This window comes from Typopeltis vanoorti, chromosome 5 (assembly GCF_054136105.1).
Source record: "Typopeltis vanoorti isolate ZY-2024b chromosome 5, IOZ_Tvanoo_1.0, whole genome shotgun sequence".
Classification (NCBI taxonomy): Eukaryota; Metazoa; Arthropoda; class Arachnida; order Uropygi; family Thelyphonidae; genus Typopeltis; species Typopeltis vanoorti.
The window spans coordinates 25,294,738-25,317,805 of record NC_143553.1 but is presented as its reverse complement, the minus strand read 5'-3'; positions in this window follow the sequence as shown (position 1 = coordinate 25,317,805).

Here is a 23,068-nt window from a genome sequence, read left to right as displayed (position 1 = left end):
TTTAAAAATAAATAGAGTATTAACTTGCTGATCACCTGATGTATACTAATAAATTCCTCTGTGATTTCGATGATATTCTTTCCAAAAGTTCACATTATAGATAATAAAAGAGGATTTCGAACAAGTGTAACTAAAAAAAAGCTAAACTATCACCAGAGCGATTTTTTTTTTTCCAGGAAAGCGGATAATTCAGATGGTTAAGACATAAACTAATAAAATACACCCAGATAATGACCCTGAGATGTACTACTATCAATTTATATACTTAAAACTGTGATATTTACCATCATGCTCATAGAGAAGTTTGACAGATGATAACAGTTTCAAACTATCCGCTAAAGATGATGATGATAATAATAATAATTCTACCACTCCAAGAGATATATGTCTTTTCGATTATACTAACTACAGTGTATAATTTCTACCTTCTTTATATGTATGTGGCGCGGAATGTTTCGTTTTATCTCTATATTTTGAAGGCGAAGAGACAGTATTAACAACTTGAAAAGAGCCGAACAGCACTGCCGCAATACTTTAATCTTTATGTTATTTAATTACTCTGTCCTAATTACCAAAATAGTATCTCATTCATAGACTAAACTAAAATTATGAAAAAATAACATTAACGCATCGTTCAACTTTTCTGACTTCAGCAATTATATAGTGCTTAAGAACATATTAGCTTGAGATACTCCCCAGTGATCAAATGGGAAAAATGGAAAGCCTAAGAAGACTAATTACTGAAAGCGATCCAAGAACAATTCCTTAGCTTTTTATTTCAGAAAAATTACTTGCTGAAATCCTTTATTAGGAGTTTCCGAAGTAATACTTGTTACTTTTTTCCATCCTTTTCGTTTTCAGCATTTGCTAATTAACCATAAATGTGCCTCCAAATTTCCCAGTGAGTGGTAGTTAGCATCGGAAGGGCAAAGCAAAGGGCATTTCCTTTCCTGTAAATGTCTCTTCACTGCACCACAAGGTTAAATCCAGAGAAGCCCAATTTGAATGAATTTCAGGTTGAAGATACAGTTTTTCTGATAACTAATTTAAACAAAGCAATTAACAGTCCCACAATTAGTGCATCGTAAACGTGGGATGCTGTTAATAAAATCAAAGTCATCTAATTGATGAGAACAGTAGAGAGGACTTGCCGTTAATCAAACTCGCTTTTTTAGGGTGATGGCTTACGACACATCCCAGTTTACAGGGTTAAATGAGTTGTTTATTGCGTTGTCGAAAGAAATAATCCATTAATATACAGTGACAAAGTTCAATATACATTTCGATATTTGGATAGTCAAAATATATGCAATTCATTTTCTTGAGTGTAATTCTTTCGCGTTAAACTCTAATAGAACTAAAACGGATTTTGAAGGAGAAACGGTCAGATTTTATGTACAGTAATATGCAAATATATATAATCACAAATTGCTGAAAAATTGGTAAACATGTAAAATATGGCATTTTTAAAGAAATTATTCATTTTTATCAGTTATCATAAACGATTACCAACTGATATTGTTAAATGTTCTAAATCTAATAAAACATAATGAGAGTGGTATTTTATTCGCGTGACCGGAAAATTCACCCTAGGAGAATTCGCCACAAACATTTTCGCCGTAAGACATTTTGCATTAATTTTTGTAAATAATCAATAGATAAAGGGTATTATAAATTCATTAAAAATGCAAATCTTTATTAAGGTGAATGTCAGTGATACATAACATAATGAAATCATTTAAAAATTGTGCAAATTAAAAGCGATGCTGCGTAAATAATTAACTTTTTGCCGCGGATCGTGAATTCAACAAATCTATCACTAACATCGCTCTTTAGAAGAAATGCTAATGCTGTGAAGCATTTAATTTTCATGTTGAATTCAGCATCTGTTTGATAGCGTAACTTCAAACCAATGGCAACAATTTCGCGATAAAGATTTTGTGCCATATGAAATAAATAACCTGTTATAGTTGTTGTTGTAAATATGTCATAAAAAGCGTTCATGGGTGCTTTCTCGAAGTCAACCATTAATATTTCGGGATCTAATGATGAACGTAAGTCTTTTAAGGCGCTGAATAATATGCTGCAAGTTAATTCTAATTTGCCAGGTAGGAAAGCAAAAAGCCGCATGGAATCCTTAGGGGTCTCATGCCAGTCCCAAGCCTGGATGAGTGTCAATGCTCTGACCGTAAAGAAAAAACACGATTGTTATATGATGCCTATACGATGAACAGCTACAACATGCGGCCTCGGATGTCGCCCGGATCAACAAGGTCCGCGATACCAATCGAGCGATCAGGAGTTGGATCGAAAAGTGGGATACTGAAAGGAAACTGAAACTAACAGATCTATTATGAATAGGAACATGGAATGTACGGACACTTTGGATGTCAGGAAAACTAGAATTACTTCTCGAGGAAATAAAGAGATATCGGTGTGATATACTAGAATTGGCAGAGTTGCGATGGACATCACCAGGAAAAATAAATAGATGCGCGGTCATATGGTCATGGCATGAAGCAGGGGTTGATTTCCTTCTTAACAAAAAATACTAGAATGGTACTCTCAGGTTATAAACCAATCAATGAACGAATCATAGCAGCAAGATTTCAAGCAAAACAATTTAATATATCAATAGTCCAGATATACGCATTCACATCTGATAGCATAGATGAGGATATTGACTTATTTTACAAAGATCTGACAGAGACAATAGAAACAATACCAAAGTAAGATGTACTAATTATTAAAGGAGATTGGAATGCTAAAGTCGGAATATATAATGATGGTTGAGAAAGAGTCATGGGAAAATATGATTTCGGAGAAAGAAATGAACGAGGTGAAAAATTGTTAGAATTTGCTGTGGACCACGAGATGATGATCTGTAACACAAGATTCCAGAAAAGGAGTGTAGAAAATGGATAGCAATCAAATGGTGGAAAAACCAAGAACATGATTGTAATGATTATGATTAAAAGAAGATGGATAACATCAGTACAGCAGTGTCGAACTTTTCAAGGAGCGGATATAGGCTCGGATCATAGTTTAGTTATTGCAAGCATCAAGTTGATATTAAAAAAAAATATATAAACCCCATCATCAGAAACGAAGACAGCAAGAATAAGTGAAGCAGAAATAGGAAGAAGGTACAGAACAGTGTTAGAAGAGAAACTTAAAAGTGTTTACAAAGAAACAAATTCGAATCTAAGAATGAAAGGAGTAACGAAGGCGATAGAAGATGTAGTTGAAGAAACAGTACGAGAAGAAGAGGAGATCAAGAAGAAATGGATTATACAAGAAACATTAAAGTTAGTACAGTAGAAAATAATGTTGAAGATAAGAAGGGATACATCAGAACAAATAGAGGAGCAATATAGAAGAAAGTGTAATGAGGTGTAAAAAGCAGTCAACCTGATACGATGAAATGGTTAGAATCCCAATGCAATAATATAGAACAGTGCTATGGAGAGCATAAAACTAGGGAGGTGTACAAAATGATTAGAACCATTAATAGAAGGTGGCAACCAAAACAGACTGCAGTTAAAGACGAAAAAGTCCAAGTATTGATGAATAAAGATAAAATTGTACAGCGATGGACAAGATACTGTAGTGAGTTATATGAAAAAATGAAGCTAGATTTAGATAGCGTTGGGAAACGACTGAAGAATTGAAGCAGATATCACCACCAGGTAATGAGTATGATATGTAATCGCTCGATTGGTATCGCGGACCTTGTTGATCCGGGCGACATCCGAGACCGCATGTTGTAGCTGTTCGTCGTATAGGCATCAGATAACAATTGCGTTTTTTCTTTACGGTCAGAGCATTGACACTCATCTGACCGTAAAGAAAAAAACATCAAAAAGATGTTTTTTCTTTTACCATCCTCCTTTATCCAGGATTGGGACCCCTAAGGATTCCATGGTGGCTTTTTGCTTGGCTTCCTGAAAAATCAGAATTAACTTACAGCAGATTATTCAGTGCCTTAAAGGGCATAAGTTCATCATTAGATCTCCAAACATTAATGGCTGACTTCGAGAAAGCAACTATCAACGCTTTTTCTGACATATTTACAACAACAACTATAACAGGTTATTTATTTCATATGGCACAAAATCTTTATCGCGAAATTGTTGCCATTGGTTTGAAGTTACGCTATCAAACAGGTGCTGAATTCAACATGAAAATTAAATTCTTCACAGCATTAGCATTTTTTCCAATGAAGGATATTACTGATGGATTTGTTGAATTGACGACCGGCAGCAAAAAGTTAATCACCTTTAATTAATTTTAATTTTAAATTAATAAAATTATTAATTAAATTAATTACATTTTTAAATTGATTTTAAAAAGTCAATTAATTTAGGCAGAACATCTTTTAATTTGCACAATTTTTAAATGATTTCATTATGTTATGTATTACTGACATTCGCCTTAATAAAGATTTGCCTTTTTAATGAATTTATAATACGCTTTATCATCCATTGATTATTTACAAAAATTAATGCAAAATGTCTTGAAGCGAAAATGTTTTGCGGCGTACATGTCTTACGGAGTAAATGTTTACGTTGAAGTTTCCCAGAACCTTTTATTAGATGAATGACATTGTTTTCCTTCCTTGAAGTTCTGTTAATATTTCACAGATATATTTCCTTAAAATATATTTTAATTATTTAAATATATAACCAGAAGGCTTATATATCTGCTATAAAAAGAATGGATATATAATTTCCTTTATAATTTTACAATTTTTTTCTGAACTTTAATATTGCAGAACAAGAGACATTTCTTTCAGGCTTATTTTATTTTATTATCGAATTCCTCTTTTCCGAAATGCGAAACATTCCACTTCGTGTCCGATTGTATTTTCTATTACACTGGCTTCACACAGAGATATTTAGCATCCAGGATCCCTTTTCTCCTATCATTTAATGTACGCAAGAGTGGTTGAAAAAATAAGGTCGTGTTGGAAGATTATGGAACAAATTTTAGCCTGCCTAGCTTAGCCTGAAATTCTTTCCTGCTCGTTTAATAAGTCCCACTCTTTGGATTTATATGCCATAAGGTCGAGGACAGGAACTACAACCCGAATGTCCCTGTAATTAGCTAAACACAAAAATGTTATTTATGTCTGCAATTTCTGACGGATCTTTCTGTTTCTCACGGGAGAACATTCTCGCAAAATTGTTTCTACTGGAAGTTAAATACATATTTGTCGATAAATATAAATATCAAAATGAAAAACATATGCTCTTCTCTCTAGTAAATTATATATCACCAGCAAACTCAATTAGAAAAAAAATATATATGTAACGTCAACTGACTAAAGTTCTAGAGCTATAGCTTTACAAAGCTGTAGGACATAGTGCATATAATGCTGTCACGGTTTAATATTTTTATTGCTTTTGTTTTTTTTAAAAATAATTTTATTTATTTTATTAAAAGATTTCCTAATTGTACATTTCATTCAATTACGTTTGCATATATAGGAAAGCTGTTCTAAATTAAGATACAATAAATATGGCTTAATGACACAATTATCTAATGCTCTCTGACATTAAAATGGCTGTCGTACCTAGCAGACCGACAGGGCGAGCGACAAGCGTACGTGAGAATCAAAATAAAAAGTATTAATGATTAGAATATCTGAAAATCAAAGAAGTGGGGAATTTATTCGACAAAACATTGTCCTAAATTATAAATGAGCTTGTTGGAATATGCACTGAACATGTAATGAACAGCAACCAAATTTCTGTGCTCTGCATCCAATTCCAAAACGGGCATGGGAATGATAAACCACAGTATTCAGGCAAAGATTACCCATATCAGACAAACCGTAACGCTCGAGTTAAATCGCCAACAGCATAACTAAACCAATGTAAATTTTGGTAATTTTTGAGCTTAATCTCTGCATGTAATGCACACATTGTCTTGAATACTTGTCGAAGTAACTAATATTATATTATTCGATAACTAATATTCTTTCTGATAATCAATTAGCATTAGCTATTTCTTTGGAAAATTCTTAAGTACGTAATAATACAAACAACATTAGTTCCTAAAATTATTTTATTTTAATTAAAGCAAGTGGAGGTTTCTGTGGTTTAGAAGTTCACATGGTATATTAAGGTAATTGGACCACATTTTTTTAATAAGCTATATAAAACACAAAAACCTTTTAGGAGTAGATTATTTTCTTCTCTTGATAGGACTTACTTCTTCACAAAAAACAAAAACAAAGAAAACACCTAGATTATGCCAAAGCAGTTATCAACCTTTCTTCAAGAGTCCTATCAAGAGAAGAAAATAATCTACTCCTAAAACGTTTTAACTTTGCCTTAACGCCACGTTTCATCCCAAAAATTGACATAATGGCTCAAATAGAAAAAGGAATAAGAAATTTATCTGGTAATACATCAGATCTCATCCGCATACAAACCACACCATTACTATTCCAAAGTAAGGAATACACTTCCCTCAAAGAATTAAAATCTGACAAAAATATCGTTATAATCAAAGAGATAAAGGGAATGCAACAGAAGTTTTGAACTCTGAAGATTATATCAATAAAATGAAAACTCTTCTTGAAGATTCTAATACCTATAAACATTTAGACAGAGATCCCACTTGGCGCGCTCACAATAAAACCAATGATCTAATCAAAAAAGATACCTAGTTGGACTGAAGAACTCTACATTCAAAACACCCATTAGTTACAAGAATTTATGGTGTACCAAATATTCATAAGATAGGTATTCCCTTAAGACCAATAGTAGATGGCAGAGACTTTCCCACCTCTAATTTAGCAAAACATCTCGCCAAAATGATTTTACCTCATACAGGAAAAACATCTTCTTTCATCAAGAACAGTACACATTTTATTGAAAAAGTAAAAGATATTTATATTGGGCCTTCAGACATATTAGCAAGTTTGGATGTTATCAGCCTATTTACAAATGATCCAAGAAACGAAACTGTGAATCTCCTAGAAGACCTTTTTCCTCCGGACATCGTAGATCTTTATAAACATTGTATAAATAATACCTCTTTCACGTTTCAAGACCAATTTTGGGAACAAAAAGAAGGACTGGTTATGGGCTTTTCCCTCTCTCCGGCTTTAGCTAACTTATTTATGGAAAACGTTGAAAATAATGCTGTAAACAATTATCATCAAAAACCAAAAATATGGCTACGCTATGTCGATGATATATTCATCGTATATGGCCAGGAACAACAGATGAACTCATTGCTTTCAAAGATTACCTAAATAATTTGCATAATAATATAAAATTTACTTTAGAACAAGAAGAACTTAGAAAACTGCCTTTTCTAGACATTCTATTAGAAGTCAATGAAAAGGAAAATAAACTTTTTTTTTCTCAATATATAGAAAACCCACCCCAACACAGGAAGATTTCTTAATGCGGCCTCACACCACCTTTCCCAAAAAAATAGGTATAATAAAAACCCTAAGGGACAGAGCGTATAACATTTCCAGCACAGAAAAATAGAGAAACGAAGAATTAGAATAGCTAATACAGATCCTTCAAAAGAATGGTTATGAAACCAAGACTATCAAAAAAATCCTCCACACACCTCCTACAAGGATCTCTCAGAAACAAGATTTCAAAACGCTATCACACTTCCATATATCAAAAATATTACAGACAAGATGGCTAAATTACTTAACAAATATAACATCAAAGTAGCCTTTCTGCCGCTGGAAAAAATTTCGAGATTTCTACATCCCCCGAAACCGCCACATCATCCTTTAAAAAAACCAGGTGTTTACAACATTTATTGTTCTTGCGGCATCTGCTACGTAGGACAGATAGGAAGATCTGGGGAAATTCTCATGAACGAACATCAAAAGGATGTACAAAACAGAAGAGAACAAAAATCAGGTCTAGCTTTCCATTCCACTTCCACCGGCCACAATGTACTATGGCAGAATACAAAATGTCGTACATAGAAAAAAACTGTTACATAAGGAAATTTGAAGAAGCTGCAAACATGCTTAAATTACCAACACAATGCAATAAAAATCAAGGATTAATTCTCCACCAAGTTTGGTCAGCTTTAATAAAAAATATACCTCAGTCAGACCTCGGACATTATGAACGTGAACAACATAAGGTGGCATCATCCAACATTGTTTAAACCTAGCACTGCTTTGAATCTGCATTCTGATTTTTAATTTTATGAATAGTCAGACGGTTACAACTGTATAGTATGAACTGTTAATCTCTTTTTTGTTGTTTTTTCTTTCAGTTACCTTTTACCCCTGAAGATGTAAGTCAAACGACTTACGAAACTTGTCGGGTCTTTTATTAATTCATTGTGTTTTATATAGCTTATTAAAAAAATGTGCTCCAATTACCGGAATATACCATGTGTATTTCTGTTCTTTTAGAAGATCATAAACTAGGTGATCAATGTTCATAAATGAAACTATCTCAATATTACAGGCAGTAATTTTTAAAGCTGAAATATTACGTCAACAAATCTCTAAACCCTCTACAGTTGGAGTGCATTGGTGTGAATGAAACACGGGGAGTTAAGATTCGTCGAGATTTATTAATCGATAGCATTGCTTCCTTTTATTTCGACAAACGAGTTGATGTTGTTTATTTTAAATTCAGGTAGTTGCCGCCACATGTTGTTAAATAACCTAAAGGAAAATAAATAAGCCTTCGTAAATAGCCTAAAAGGGCAAGAAAGCGTTTGTGCCAATTTTAAGAAAAAGCGATTTAAACGAAGCTTAATAAATAGAGGAAGGATTAAGAGGCCATTAATAACAAAAACTCTATTTAATGCGCGGCCAAAACGTTCATTTCACGGTAAATGAATTATTCGTACATCTGCAAGGCTCACCGAAACATTTAACGGTGGGAGAAAAGCACTTTGTTCATCACTGTCCTTTGTATTTTATGAGTGATTTAATTCTCTAAGAAAACCACAAGGTATACTTCTAATTCGTCATGCAACGGGGAAGATTTATGGATGTAGCGGACATACAGGAGAAAAGTAAAACAACTTTGTTAAATGGAAACAAGAGAAGTGAATGAAGGAATCGGTAAGAAAGCCATCTTCCAGTGGGAATTTTAAGAAGAAATTATAATGCGATCCTCGATGCCAAAGGTAAAAATGAAAATAAGGCAAAAAATGAAAGAAGTAGATGATATCACAGCTGGTAAAATTTGAAGGAGAACGTCATTGTGTTGCATTCAGACCAGTGGACTTGACAAATGGCTCTTTGTGTCGCACAGCTTTGACGTTTATTAATGGAAGTTCGTTTCTACCCGCCAACTTTTACATGCAAAAGAAGTGAAGGTTGAGATGTTCCCGCCACTGGTTACACGGTTTGGGAAGATACTTAAGACCAACCTGCGGAGGAGGTAGAAGCCCTTAATGTTCTATACTCTTCTTATTCTACGCCTTGTATATTTGAAGGCTAATTAATGATCTACTCGCAACATGAAGGAAAATTCTATAGAAAATTTTGATTTAATAAAAATACTAAACTTCAAATGCTTTCGTAGAGAAAATTTATGAAGAGTTGCTCGACAATAACATGCCTTTGTTAAATCACCAGGTTTTATACTAGACAAGGTATTACATCCTTGTTTTCATCCTTATTTTACTTAAGCGTGAGCCAACCAAAGTTTGCACATAAAATATATTTATGACTCGGCTAGTTGTATATGAGACGTTAGAAAGGTATTACAATTATTCTAAGTAATTAATTATTATTCTCGTATTAACTTTAACCCGAAATTTCATATACGCTGATACACATTTTGCTATTTTGCTATTTTTCATTCGCTGAGAAATTTAACTGTTCATTACCGAAAATGTATTTCAATTTAATTAATTTTATGGCTGGCGCAACTAGGGCTATGAAGCCAGTGTAAGCCTGTTAAAAGCGTATGTTCCCCAGCCTGTTTGTCAGGTTTGCGTAAACCTTCAAATAAGTTAAATAAAAACAAATTCGCAGGAAATCCCTACCACGTCCTTAACGAAACCAACTAATTCACTTTCGTCTGAAAAGTCCTTAGCTTCATGCCTTAGACGGAATTCGATTTCTGGTCTTTCCACTCCAAGAATAAATGTCATATCTTTGTCGCAACTATTCAATCTCGGAACTATCAAACCAAATCCAGAAATTATTGGTGACGAATAGGAAGACTCACTACGAGTCTTCAACAAACTGAAATATTAGCGTCATTCAAGCCGTATGAAATTTGAAGGCGAGGCTGATTGAGTATTTCAAGAGGAAACGAAAGGCGCATTCACGAGGATGTATTTCAAAGATCCATTTCAGTTTCGCAAAGCACCTCTAGCATGAAAACAAACTCGATTCTTAAAGCTTCTTTCATAAAACGTTTATTTTTGTAGTTTAATGAACCTCTATATTTATGATAAACAGTAAATTTTTAAATAGAAAACTAATTATACGAGTGGAATTATAAACATTCTGTAATTGTTAAAGGGAGTAGTTGAAAAAAGTAAGATAACTTCTCGAGGATAGGTTTATTTATTTATTTAAACTTATGACTTGGTGAGGCCATACAATGTTACCATATACGCTGTACTATATTAATGTCTCAGGGCAAAGTGGATTTCATTTTTTTAGAGAATGTATAGTACAGTAAATTATCAAACAAGATGCAAAAATTATTTCTGCATGCTATGTAGGAGAGATTTAAAAAGATGTGAACTTATTACCCGTAGGGTGGGAAATATATCTCTGCCTATATACAGAGTTGTTGGATTAAAAATTAACTGGTTAGTTATTTCGTAGATTAAATATTTTATTAAATGAATATGCAGACAGAAAAAAAAATCTAACAAAAACGAGCGGCATACTACTTAGGGCATTTTCACTTAAAAAAGTAATTTGAAGAGAGTTATGGCTAATCCTTTCCCTGAGCATACAAATGAGTGAAAGTACATGATTAGATGAATATAGTAGACACCTCTGAACTAAGGAAAGAAATGAATTTCTTAATGAAATGAAATTCAAAGATTTTATGGAAGCACGTGGCTGCTTTCTGTTCCCACAACTACTATTGAGGACAACACTGTCAATCCCTGAGACTTGGAAATAATAAAGCAGAATAACGTGGACGAGCATTTACCGGCATTACTGCCAACTCTTACCATCATTTCTGTACAAACATGCGGAAACGTGTAAGTAGGTGATTATAGGAATGTGGTGAGCACTTCTGCCGTTGTTGTGATATCCGAAGGTCAGAAGAATGCGTTACTTTGACAATAATTTTGTTGTTTAGCTATTTAAAGTAAGGCACCGAGTCATTTCTGTAATTAAGGATAAGAAACTAAACATTACTGCTAACCTTACATTGTTTCTTCCAACATACGAAGGAGTGGAAGTATATAATTAGATGAATATATTAGTCACTCTGAAATAAGGAAACAATGAATTTCTTAATAAAATAAAACACATTTCGCCGTTCATCCTTCCCATTTCACTGAAGTACTTCTGGTCGCGTCTTAGGAGGTTCACGCATAAGCACTCAACAATCTTGAATGATAGAGAAAAATTTGATTACCGTTGTGGAAAAGCCATTCTGATGATCGGAAGCTTGACATTTTACAAAGAACTGTGTTTGATCACCACAGGAGGCTTCAAATGATCTAATCTGTATCCCATCCATGCTACTAATATACTATAGGATTGCGACTTTCCTTCTGATGGTCATTAAAATTGGCACTCTGTCCTTTGATAAAACGTTGGTTCCCAACTGGCATTTCTTTTCTTTAGTGATATTCAAGCAAGTGAATGCCATTAGAGAAATGTCACATAATACGTAAATTCAATAACCATTTGTTTTAAGATTAAGAAACAATGAGGTACACTTTTGTCAATCGGCACTGGTCAGCAAAACTTGCTGTCCAGCTCTGATTGGCAAATATCACTAATCCATAAATCGATCTGAAAGTATTTTTTATAATATAACCAAAGAGCCGCAAGAACCGATTTCTTCATGTACTGATGAAATTGGCAGGCCATACAAAATATGGGTGATCGGCCCATCGATGAAAATTTGTACAGCTGACAGTTATTCGTCTTTATGTATGAGAACTTTACAAAATTATTCGCATAAGAATTTTACAAGTCGTTCTGTATTTTTCCACTTAGTTCTTGACAATGCAGAGATTTCGTATCCATACGTGCAAAGAACAAACAGGATTCTGAATGAATCAGCTATCGATGTGTAAGAAAATCGGCGGAAACTTATAAAGCAATGTGCGGTGTCTAATGTTTCAGCAGAGGCAAAACATTACACAAACACATTTGGCTTACTACAATAGGAACGTTCAATTCTCGTTATTTATGCATTACACATTGTTCTATAATGACATCCTTAGTGACGGGACAGAGTGAAGACGGATAGATATCACAAGGAACGTGTCATTCTCTCTTAAGTACTGTTCGATTCCTGAGAAACGTTATGCTGCATCCTGAATGCTTGTGAACTTTGAAGTTATAAATCTTTGCATTTCTGACTCTTTCTTTTAGCCTAAATGTCCAATCTGACCAATCATATCGAGTTGTGATTTTTTTTTTTCACCCAATACTTCTGGCTCTCTTCGCGTGGTGTAATGCTGTTTTAATGATTGCAATGTACCTTCAGGGAACGAGAGATGTTTAGGTAGGTCATTCATTCGGTAGTTTGTTTTCTCTTGAAAGCCAAGAAAAGAAGAGATCAGGGAATAGTGCGGCAACTTCTGGCCAGAAATGGTGACCGCCGTCCTTTTCATCGATCGAAGAGATGATGGGGATAAGCGAGATCATTCTGTGAATCAATTAGCAGATACCAATCACTGGGCCTCCAGTAGCTAGTCTCAGCCGGTCTTAGGCGACGTTAAAAAAAGCGTCATCTGAGATGGTTTAATGAAAACGGAAAGAAAAAAAAGCAGACATGGACCACTTCAAGAAGTGAGTAAGAGTAAAAAAAATGCTTAATGGATGAAGGCGATAAAAGTAAAAGGAAATATTCGGTGAAGCAGATCACCATAAGATGTATTTGAAGCGAATTATTTTATCCAACTATCTTATCTGCATTTATCTTTACACATCCGTTTGTATATAACAAATGTATCTGGAAATATCAGGCGCAGAACTTACAGAAAATTCGAGCCGCCCGTGCGTTGGACAATTTAATCATAAAAATAAGTGATTGACAGATTGACAGAGGTTATAAATTTAGAAATCTTGGTAAATAAGAAGAGAGATGAATAGGCCCTGAGAGTGAGAGAGAGAGATTTATGCAGTAAAACCTTTTTCCAGTGGTTTGAGTAATTCAATAATAAAAGCAAACAGCATTTGATAGACAGGAATGAACTTTGCTTTCTGAACTAAAAAGTAGCGAAGAACGTTAAATCCATTTATTACTGTAATTATATAACAGAAGATTTCCTTTTTAGATGTTACTTAATTTTGTGTATGAAGGAATTCGTTCAGTATGACCTGTGTATGGATGCTTCTTAGCCAATAATAAGTAATAAAAGCCCGATTTTGGTGCTCTGTCTATTAAAGCTCATGTTTCGAGAATATGCAAGCATATGAATACACTGCACAAGGATTATGTAATTAAGTCGATCTGTGTTCCATTTTTTTTATTTCCCAACTGGATGTAGTTTTTTTTTTTTTTTAGCAGAGAAGCGTCTATTTATCTGCGGTTTGTTTTTCTTCTGCAAATAAGACAATAAAATATTATATATTCAAGTTCTGGAGAATTTCCACCAAGGCTTTTAAGATACGAGAATAAGTTTGATAGGACAAGCTCTATGTGCTTGTCCTTTATTAGAATAATGCATAAAGTTTCCACTCACAAATGAAAGCAATTTCGAATAAAATGTAGTGTCTACTGAATAATCATATCGTCTGATATTTTCCCATGCGACTTGTTTATGTTACAAGATAGAAAAACATGAAGTCTCACTACTCCGAATATTAGAGCATTAGTACACCCACCTTTCAGGATGGTTCTCATAATTTCACTTCACCTACATCCGCATCCCCCTCACAAACACACAGCATGTTAGCGTTAGTGATATGTTTTGAACTTAATACGAAATAAGAAATAAACGACGTAAAAACAAGGATACAAAATCCACCCCCCCCTCACCAGAAAAGTAAAAATATTATTTCGAAAGAGAAACAGAAGAAAATAAAATATTTTCAGTCAAACATGAATTGAACGATTTACTAAATGCATAATACGTCATCTGACTTTATTGGAGATTGCTACCAGTCCTTATATGTTGCCTTTCCTAAATAGGTTATTTACACAAAATATTAAGATAGAAAGTAACTTAAAAATTGATGACAGCATATTCAGCAAGATCTCCTTCTTCGCCTTTAAAAACTCATGGGTTGACAGATGGTTGATTATTAATTAAAGGCCATTAATACGTAGGCACTGTGCTTAATTAGAGGAGTAATGTATGCATAAGCAAATTAATAGGTACACGTAATTAAAGTGCTAAAGAGAAGAATAGAAAAGTCGACAGTGAAACACGAGTTGAAAATAAAAAGACAAGATTAGAGCAACATCTGCTAAGTTATCGGATTTTATTAACATTTCCTGCAGTCAAACATAGTAATAATAAATATAACTGCAACACTTCTGTTCCGTATATTCTCTCTCTCTCTCTCTCTCTCTCTCTCTCTTTCTATTGGCCTTTCTTGTACAACGCTTACTGCGGCTTCCAAACTGAAGGCTGCCGATGCTATTTTTAGATCTCCTCCATAATATACGCTTCATCGACCTAAGGGTAGTAAGTGCTCCTCGTATACCGAGAGGTGCCGGCTATTACAGGCTCGTGATTCGGCGTTTGCTCCATTGTTTTCCAAATTCCCAGAGAAAGTAGAAGTTAAGATATTACAAGAACAAATGATACAAAATAAAGGCGGAGACTAGGAACGTCACAAAAGAACAAAGAAACCACTTTTGTCAAGCATAACATTAATGTTACATTTTGGTTTGGAAAAGCCATAGACTATTTATATGGAGAATAGGGTTACAACAAAGTGTAAAATATCAAATTTATTTCTTACTTTTGTTTTTAGTTCAGCAGGTTGAATTTTTTACTCAACAACGCAAAGCAGTATAATTGATAAACTGGATCGATATGCATATTAATTCATAAATATCATATTTAGTTTGACTGTATATATCTATAGTACGTATATATCTATATATCTTGAATTTTTGTTTAATTAATATATCACAGCCCATACGTATTACACATTTTCATACTTTAACTGCTGATGATTTTACTCGTACATACAATTAGATTATCATGAATGAATATATTATGAAGAGACATTAAAAAAAATTAAATGTTTCCACAGAATTTCGTGTTAACTGCGCATATATAGAAAGGCCAAGAAAATTATAGAAAATAAATATTCATTTGTTTTTTTATAGCAAAGAATATAATGTCCTGACTGAATACAATGAAAATGTGTTATTGATAATACCTTATCAATAACATATATGGAAATATAATGGAAGACAATAATTTAAAAAAGTATACAACAGCATTTTTATGCACTGTTGCCTTCTTATCAAGTATACACTTTACTTGACTCTTTTTGGTTCAAATAGTGAGGAAAAAAGTTATTTTCTTAATATCTGATAGAAAACAAAAAGACTGAATGTAATAGGTTCTTAAATACTAATCTTTATATATATATATATATATATATATATATATATATATATATATATATATATATATATATATATATATATATATATATATATATATATGTGTGTGTGTGTGTGTGTGTGTGTTTCCACGAGTGATATTATCAAATAATAAATAAATAAATAATAAAATATCAACCAATTATCGCTCTACAATGAGCCTAAATCAAAATTAATTATTGTGATTGCATATTTCCGAATAGTGAACATTAGAATTCATATTCTTTATATTTCCTAAGTTATATACATTTGGCGTGCAATGTATCTTTACAAGCAATCTGCAAATTAACTTTTTATGTATCTACCACCGATGAAAAGGTGTAAAGCTATAGTACAGAAGTACTGTGTGTAGGCTAGTGTGGTTTTCTATTTTAAATAATTTTAAGCATTTTTATTTATTTTTACATAATCCAGAACCTCTGCTCTAGAGACCGAACATGGAACTTTTTCAAGCCACTTCAGCTCTCCAAATAAGCAGGAAGATGATTTAACATCAGCGACGAAATTCATTTCCCATCTAAAGGCCATCAGAAACAACCATTTCCGTGAAGGAATTTAGTCCTCAGCCTGATAGTTGGAGAGCGAATTGACCTCTAGGATAAATAGGCCAATCATCCTAACCAACAGACCAACTTCATAAGAAAATGAAATAATTTGTACATTAATGCTGTCTTTTATTCACCGAAGGAGAAATCGTCAAAAGGTGGCAAACACAACAAGAGATTTATTTTGTCCGCTGTACTGCACATGAGCATGGTGAATATCACAATTAGGTTGTTCATAGAGGTCATTAGAACAGGATCTACCTGACACAGGCACGATACAAAACTGACAACGCTTCTTATGTTGACGAAGAAAAAAGCTGGTCACCAGCCAAATGATGAGAACCTATTTGATGTGGTCAAGTTTTTCAGCAAAATCCTTGCAAATCATTCATCAGGCGAGTCGTAGAGTGTGCGTATGTCAAGAACTACGTACATACACCTCTGTTTGTACAGATTACAGAGAAATGAAAAAATAATCTAGCCGGATTTTTTTCCTGCAGCCATGATTAATGTTTCAGAAAAGTTGCACAGCAGCTGCAGTTGTTAAAATTGGGAAATGAAAATCCTGTCATGGAACATCAGCATTGAAATCCCAAGATAACAGTAGAGAATGTTAATTACAAAAATGCAAAGAATAATTACACGCAATACCTTTAAATATCGCTAATTATGCAGTGCAAATTAATACTAGTATATATATAGTCAAAGTCTTTACTGAAAAAAAAATAGGCCTTACAAAAATTAACACAACGGTTAATTTTTGCTAAGACAGCAGTTCACAACTGTTTTGTTGCTTGGCTTTTGTTGATGAGCTTATCCACTGTAAAGATTTATCAACTGGTGTTTACAAATATCACAAGAGGAGAACATTTATATGCGGTTTTAATCATCTATGGTCAGTTGTTCAGAGAAAGAAAGGAAATGAAAGGAAATAAAAAAATTTAAATGAACGACCATTCAAACTGAAATAAATAACAACGTGCAAATGTTTTACTTGAGTATTTTCATAATCTACCCATAATCCCTCAAGGTCACCACCAATGAATTGAAAACACTACTCGCACATTCTTTTTTCTCACGGAATAGAAAAAAAAAAAAAAAAAGAAAATGCGAGAAGAATAAGATAGTGGAAGCAGGAAATAAGAGTGAATAAGACGTAATGAAGGTTGACAAGATAAAAAGGACTACATCATGTTACTAATGAACAGCATACACTGTGCAACATTTCCTCCCCCAGTAAGGAATGAACTTTAATCACTGGCTATAGACAGAAAGCGCATCAGCCATTTTTCCTTCCCCGGAAAGCATTATGACGGTATTAGAAAGCTTAAGCAAGTTCCATACGGAGTTAATTTTCAGGAGATAAAGCGGTATTATCTAAATTCAGCTTTGGATGTAAAAATTGGTACACGGGACAGTAGAAGTATTCGGTTCGATATGATTACATATAAATGTTGGGAAACAGTACTTTGAAACAGTCATCACCTAATAAGGTAGAAAACCAGGAAGAGCGGGGGAGGAGCTTTTTTAAATGGAATTTAATCACATTTTAATTTGAGATAAAATTGTTTTTCATGGGGCGGATCATTCCAATGGTTGGTGGGATTAAACCGGTTATGTTAATTTGTTTCAGTCAACTGTTATGCACAAAAGAAAAATCTTTTTTTTTTAATTAAAAAAACAGGAAGAGTAGCAACCGAAAAAAAACACTCCATTTAACTTTTCAGTTAAAGTAAATTTAACGATAACATGAATCTGCAGAATCATGAAGGAAGGCATTTGATTCCTACTTAGCCTAGGGGTTGCCTAGTTCGAACCATCAGGTTGTAGGTTCGAATCCCAACATGGCCATGGATTGTCTTTAGGTGGGAGATGAATTTCATCTTCCCAGTGTGAGACCACCGCCCAGCATAATAGAGGCTGAAGCAGTTTATAAATAAATAAAAAGTAATAAAAATTCCTAAACCAGCCCACAGTACTGATGCATTAAAAGTTTGCAACCTTTCGTGGGTGGAAGACAAAATTTAATAAGATAAAAGAGCAAAAAAAGAAAAAAAATCACGACCTTATTCAGTTGAAGTGAGCAGGCCTAAGGCATTACACTTTATTAAGAATAGCAGAGAATGTTAATTACAAAAAACAAAGGATAACTACACACACAATACCTTTAAATATCACTAATTATGCAGTGCAAACAATGTGTGTATATTAATACTAGTTAATAGAAATTAATATTGCATTTCAAATATGTCGATGATCTTCCTCTCTACAGTTTTGCATATCGACAAAACACTTTTGTCGTAATTTAAATATTTTTTAAATAAGTTTAAATAAGTAATTTAAACCACACCAATATGAAACAATTGTCAAGAACAAACTTATATAAATCCCTTTTTACCACACTCTTACTAAAACATTTTTTTTCAAGTGTATTTCTCTTTAGTTTTTGCCCAGTCGTATGTTATTTTCTCAATAAACTTACTAAACGTAGATATCTTGTTCTGACACTCTCTAGCCCGAGGGAACTGAATCCAACATCACTTAGTAGGATAGCGATCAATGGAGAATTGAAACTGAATGGCAATTCGTCTACCAATGGTTGCTGCGGCGCACGATATCTGTTGCTAGGGTCAGGTTAAAAGGAACTGCTAATACTCAACAAATAAATGATTTAAAAACAATGCCATCTATTATTTTAAACTTTATTATTAACTGTACAACAAAAAATAACTGAAATATTCCTTAACCTTTAAATGTTTCATTCATTTCATAAACTATGGGGGGTCGCCAACTTTTAATTCTTGCAGACCACATTTGCATCCTGTTTATAACTGCAGGCCGAATGACTTGCTATTAGGGATTTAGATAATCAACAAACACAGATTGTTATACAGACTCTAGGCAGATAGTATTTTTTCCATAGTTTGTTGTAAAATACACAAAAGCAACATCGACAAAGTTTTTATTCGTAACCGATCTTTAATTTTACATCAGAATTTTATATCTTGATGACCAGTCGAAAATATTTTGTTTTGAACTGAAGCATCTGAAACATAAAGAAACGAGATGACGAAAATCCATGACGTGCTTTTTTATTTTACTGTGTTGATGCAACAGATTGTATCGTTAATTTCTACACGAATCATAGTGCCAACAGAGGGAAAATTGACTCTAGAAAAAGACAACCTCTGTTCGCACTGTTGAACAGTGGTGTAAACAGAAGCTCAGTTTCTCCCAGAAGAAATGAAGAGTGCAATGTTAGATCGAGTAACATAATTTAAGAGATGCTACTTTGTCGTAATGAGCCAACTTATCCATAGAGGAAATTCATCTAATTCTGATATGTCTAAAATAAAATAAAGCACTATATATATATATATATGTATATATATACTGTATAGTACTTTTTTGGTTGGGACGGTACATTTGTTACAACCTCTTTATTAACACAGTTTTTATTATTATTAGAGAGGGAACCTACTCGGCGTCTCTCTGTCTTCAACTAAACGAACCGCAATTACAATCATCATCTACACCACCGCTACCACTAGTATTTTCACAGACAATCACATATGCAATATATCAATGCAGTACATTTAGAAATCGTAATAGTCAGCAATTTTTTTCACGTTTATCTATTAGTTAGATGTGTGTGTGTGTGTGTGTGTGTGTGTGTGTGTGTAAATTAAGTATGCTTCTGAACGGCTTTCCTGGTTGCATTCTTTGCATCCTGGAAAGGATTCTAACAGAGAACTTTCCATCGACGAAGCTCCTTTAGGAGCTTCGTCGTAACTGACTGAGGTACAGCGGCTTTAGTTTTATGGAAAAATATATGAAGAACATTTTGCGGGAAAATATTTCAAAAGGCATTATGAAGTAAAATGAATTTGCATTGCAGTTTTAGTTATTGTTTTTTTATAGATTCTAAAATTATTTGCTCTAAAACTCCTCGAATATCTTGGGAATATTTTATTAATTAGTGCTTACTCAACTTGGTAGGAAATGATTATTAAGAATGATTTCTTGGACATACTCCACATAATTTTAATACTACATGACAATCCCAGATACGGGAGGACACAGAATCTATAGTACATCAGTGGTGTGTGGGTAACTGGTCAAAATGAAGGAATCTGTTGATGTTTTTTGAACAACTGAAAGTTGCAGTCCTTTGGGAAATGTAGAAGATATGAATGCGGAGGACAGGAAGTCGGTTGGGTATATTTGGAGCTGAATAAGTATTGACTGGCAGTTGCTCATGCGTTTCGGAGTTTGAGTGAAATTAAAGGAACAGTGTCAGCCATTTTGAAGAAACATCGTCCATCAAAATACCTGTAGAAGAGGCACAGAGTCGAAAGAGTATGTTACTGAGGTAGGGTATATGAGAGAAGATTTACCAGTTCAAGAATTTTCCTCTTCTGAACATTACCAAGCATTTTAGTGAGATTTTAGTGCACCATTCATATGCTAGAAAAATATTCTAAGGTAGGGCTGATATGCGATTTATATGTTAAGAATTGTACAGGTGAGAAATTATGTCTTCATGCGGAGAAAGCATACCTGTTTTTTTGTCATGCAGAAGAGTCTACGGATATTATGTGCTTATTCCAGCAGAGGCTTGTGGGTGAGTCAGTTCAAGAAGAGATGTCTAATTTTGGTATTAAAGGAAATGGAAGGTGAAATGGGATCTTTCTTGCATGAAATAAGGCAAGATTATATATTGGTAGCAGTTAAGTTAAAAAGGTTGCCTTCATCACACTAAAATAAAGGAGAATACGGATTACCGAGATCGTGTAGCTTTGGAAAAGACAAACGAAGTGTAATCCCTCAGCCAAACTATATATAGGATTTGAGTTTAGCGATAGAAGGACATTTATGAATAAGAGAAAGAGTGTGGATGAGTGCACAGATCCCTAAGTACTCTGGCATCGTTGGAGAAATCTGAATAAAGGAAAGCATCTACCATGATACGCAGATACAGTGACAAAGGTGAATGCAGACGATATTCGTAGTAATGCGGTAAACAGTCCTTTATGCCGACCCAGATCAAAAAGCTTTGGAAATATCCAAAGCTACCACACCAATTTCATCAAACTTTCCATAGCTTCGGTAAATGGATGGGCGATGTTGCAGGAAGATCAGCAGTTGGTTGAGAGTGGAAAAATCCATATTGATGGTTACTGAGTAATGGGTGGGCTTCTGGATGGTAAAGGAGTCAGCTCTTGGTAACTCTCTGCATCATTTTCACAGAGCTTTCTTCATTAGTTTTAGTTGAGTCCTATCGGACGATAGTTAGGGAGGGATGGGAATTTATCTAATTTCTTTGGGACTGTTTGAATATAGGATCAATCGTGAGTGGTGGGTGCTAGATAAGTATGACAGATTGCAAAGGTGACACAGGAGGGGTGTTAATTCAGGAGCAAAAGGTTTTATGCACAATTGTGGAGTAACAACGAAATATAAATTTGTTGATATCGAAGTAATTCAGGATTCTTCTGATGTTTTTGTGACGAAATACTAGAGGAGACATGCAGTTTTCTGTTCTTGGTAATGGAGGTTCTTTTCCTTTATCAGTGTCGGAGTGAAAAGTTGTTGGGTCGTTCTGCAGTGGCCTGGATGTAAGAGAGAGAGAAATAGCAAATTGAAGTTATAGCAGATGTGCTCAATGGCCTTTTTGAGATTAGTCTTTGCACTTGGCCCTTTCAAAGTCAGATTTGGATTGCATGACTTCGAACTATTTCTTATAGGCAGAATTATTTTATTGAATTGTTTCTGTAGACTTGCTGGAAAACAAAATTCTGAATAATGGTCTGGGATTTCATGTAGAATTGGAGATGAAGGCCTTCATTCCAGTAAGAAAGATTCAGTTATTCGGTTGAAGTATCTAGATCAGAAAAATGAAAACAATAGGAGATAGTGGAAACGTTGAGTAGTTTCCAAACTTTTAGAGAGCGAGAGAGAAAGCGAACGAATGTAACTAATGAAGGTAATTGATCAAACAAATTTTAGCCACAGCAGAACATATCCGGCACGAGATACCAGTCTTCACAAATGTACAAGTTCGCCATTGTGTTGGGGTTGGAAGCTGAGAGTTGGGGTTCTGTTGTGGTAATGTTTTAAAAATGGTAGATCGGGTTCCGATATCTTCAAGTGGTAGTGATGCACATCAAATCTGTGTTGGACAATTAACATTGATGAAGTGGATAAGAATCTATTTTTAAAAAATGAGTTTTTGATGCCTTTTTCATTTTTTAGTTTGATTTTATGATTTTTTTATAAAAATTGTATCTGCATTTATTATTTTGAAATGGAACGTTAGAATTTGGAACAGTGCATCACAGATATTCACATGCAGATACAGTGTATTCTGTTTATTAAATGAATGAGATGTTGAGAGAGGTAAATGGTGAATGGCCAGCATATTTATGTTTGTGAATTTCGTTGTTCTTTTAATCGATTAACCTGAATTGTCGGCTGAAAACTTCAATCTTCAAGGACCTGAAAATGTTCAGCAGTCCTGGTATATTAAATTCTTTATACAAATTCGACAAGATTTCTTAAACATAAATTCCATCCACAGCAATATCGTAGTAGTTTCCGAAAGTTTCCAAATACTCTTATTGTGAACATTCTAAATCTGTTAATATTTCTTATTTCATAGCAGGGTTTCGATACCCTGATAAAAACCTCTAGAGACGGCATGTCAGGGAAAAGACAAATATGTTCTCGATGGCATCATTAATTATCTTCATAGGACGGAACGCATCGCTCTCATCC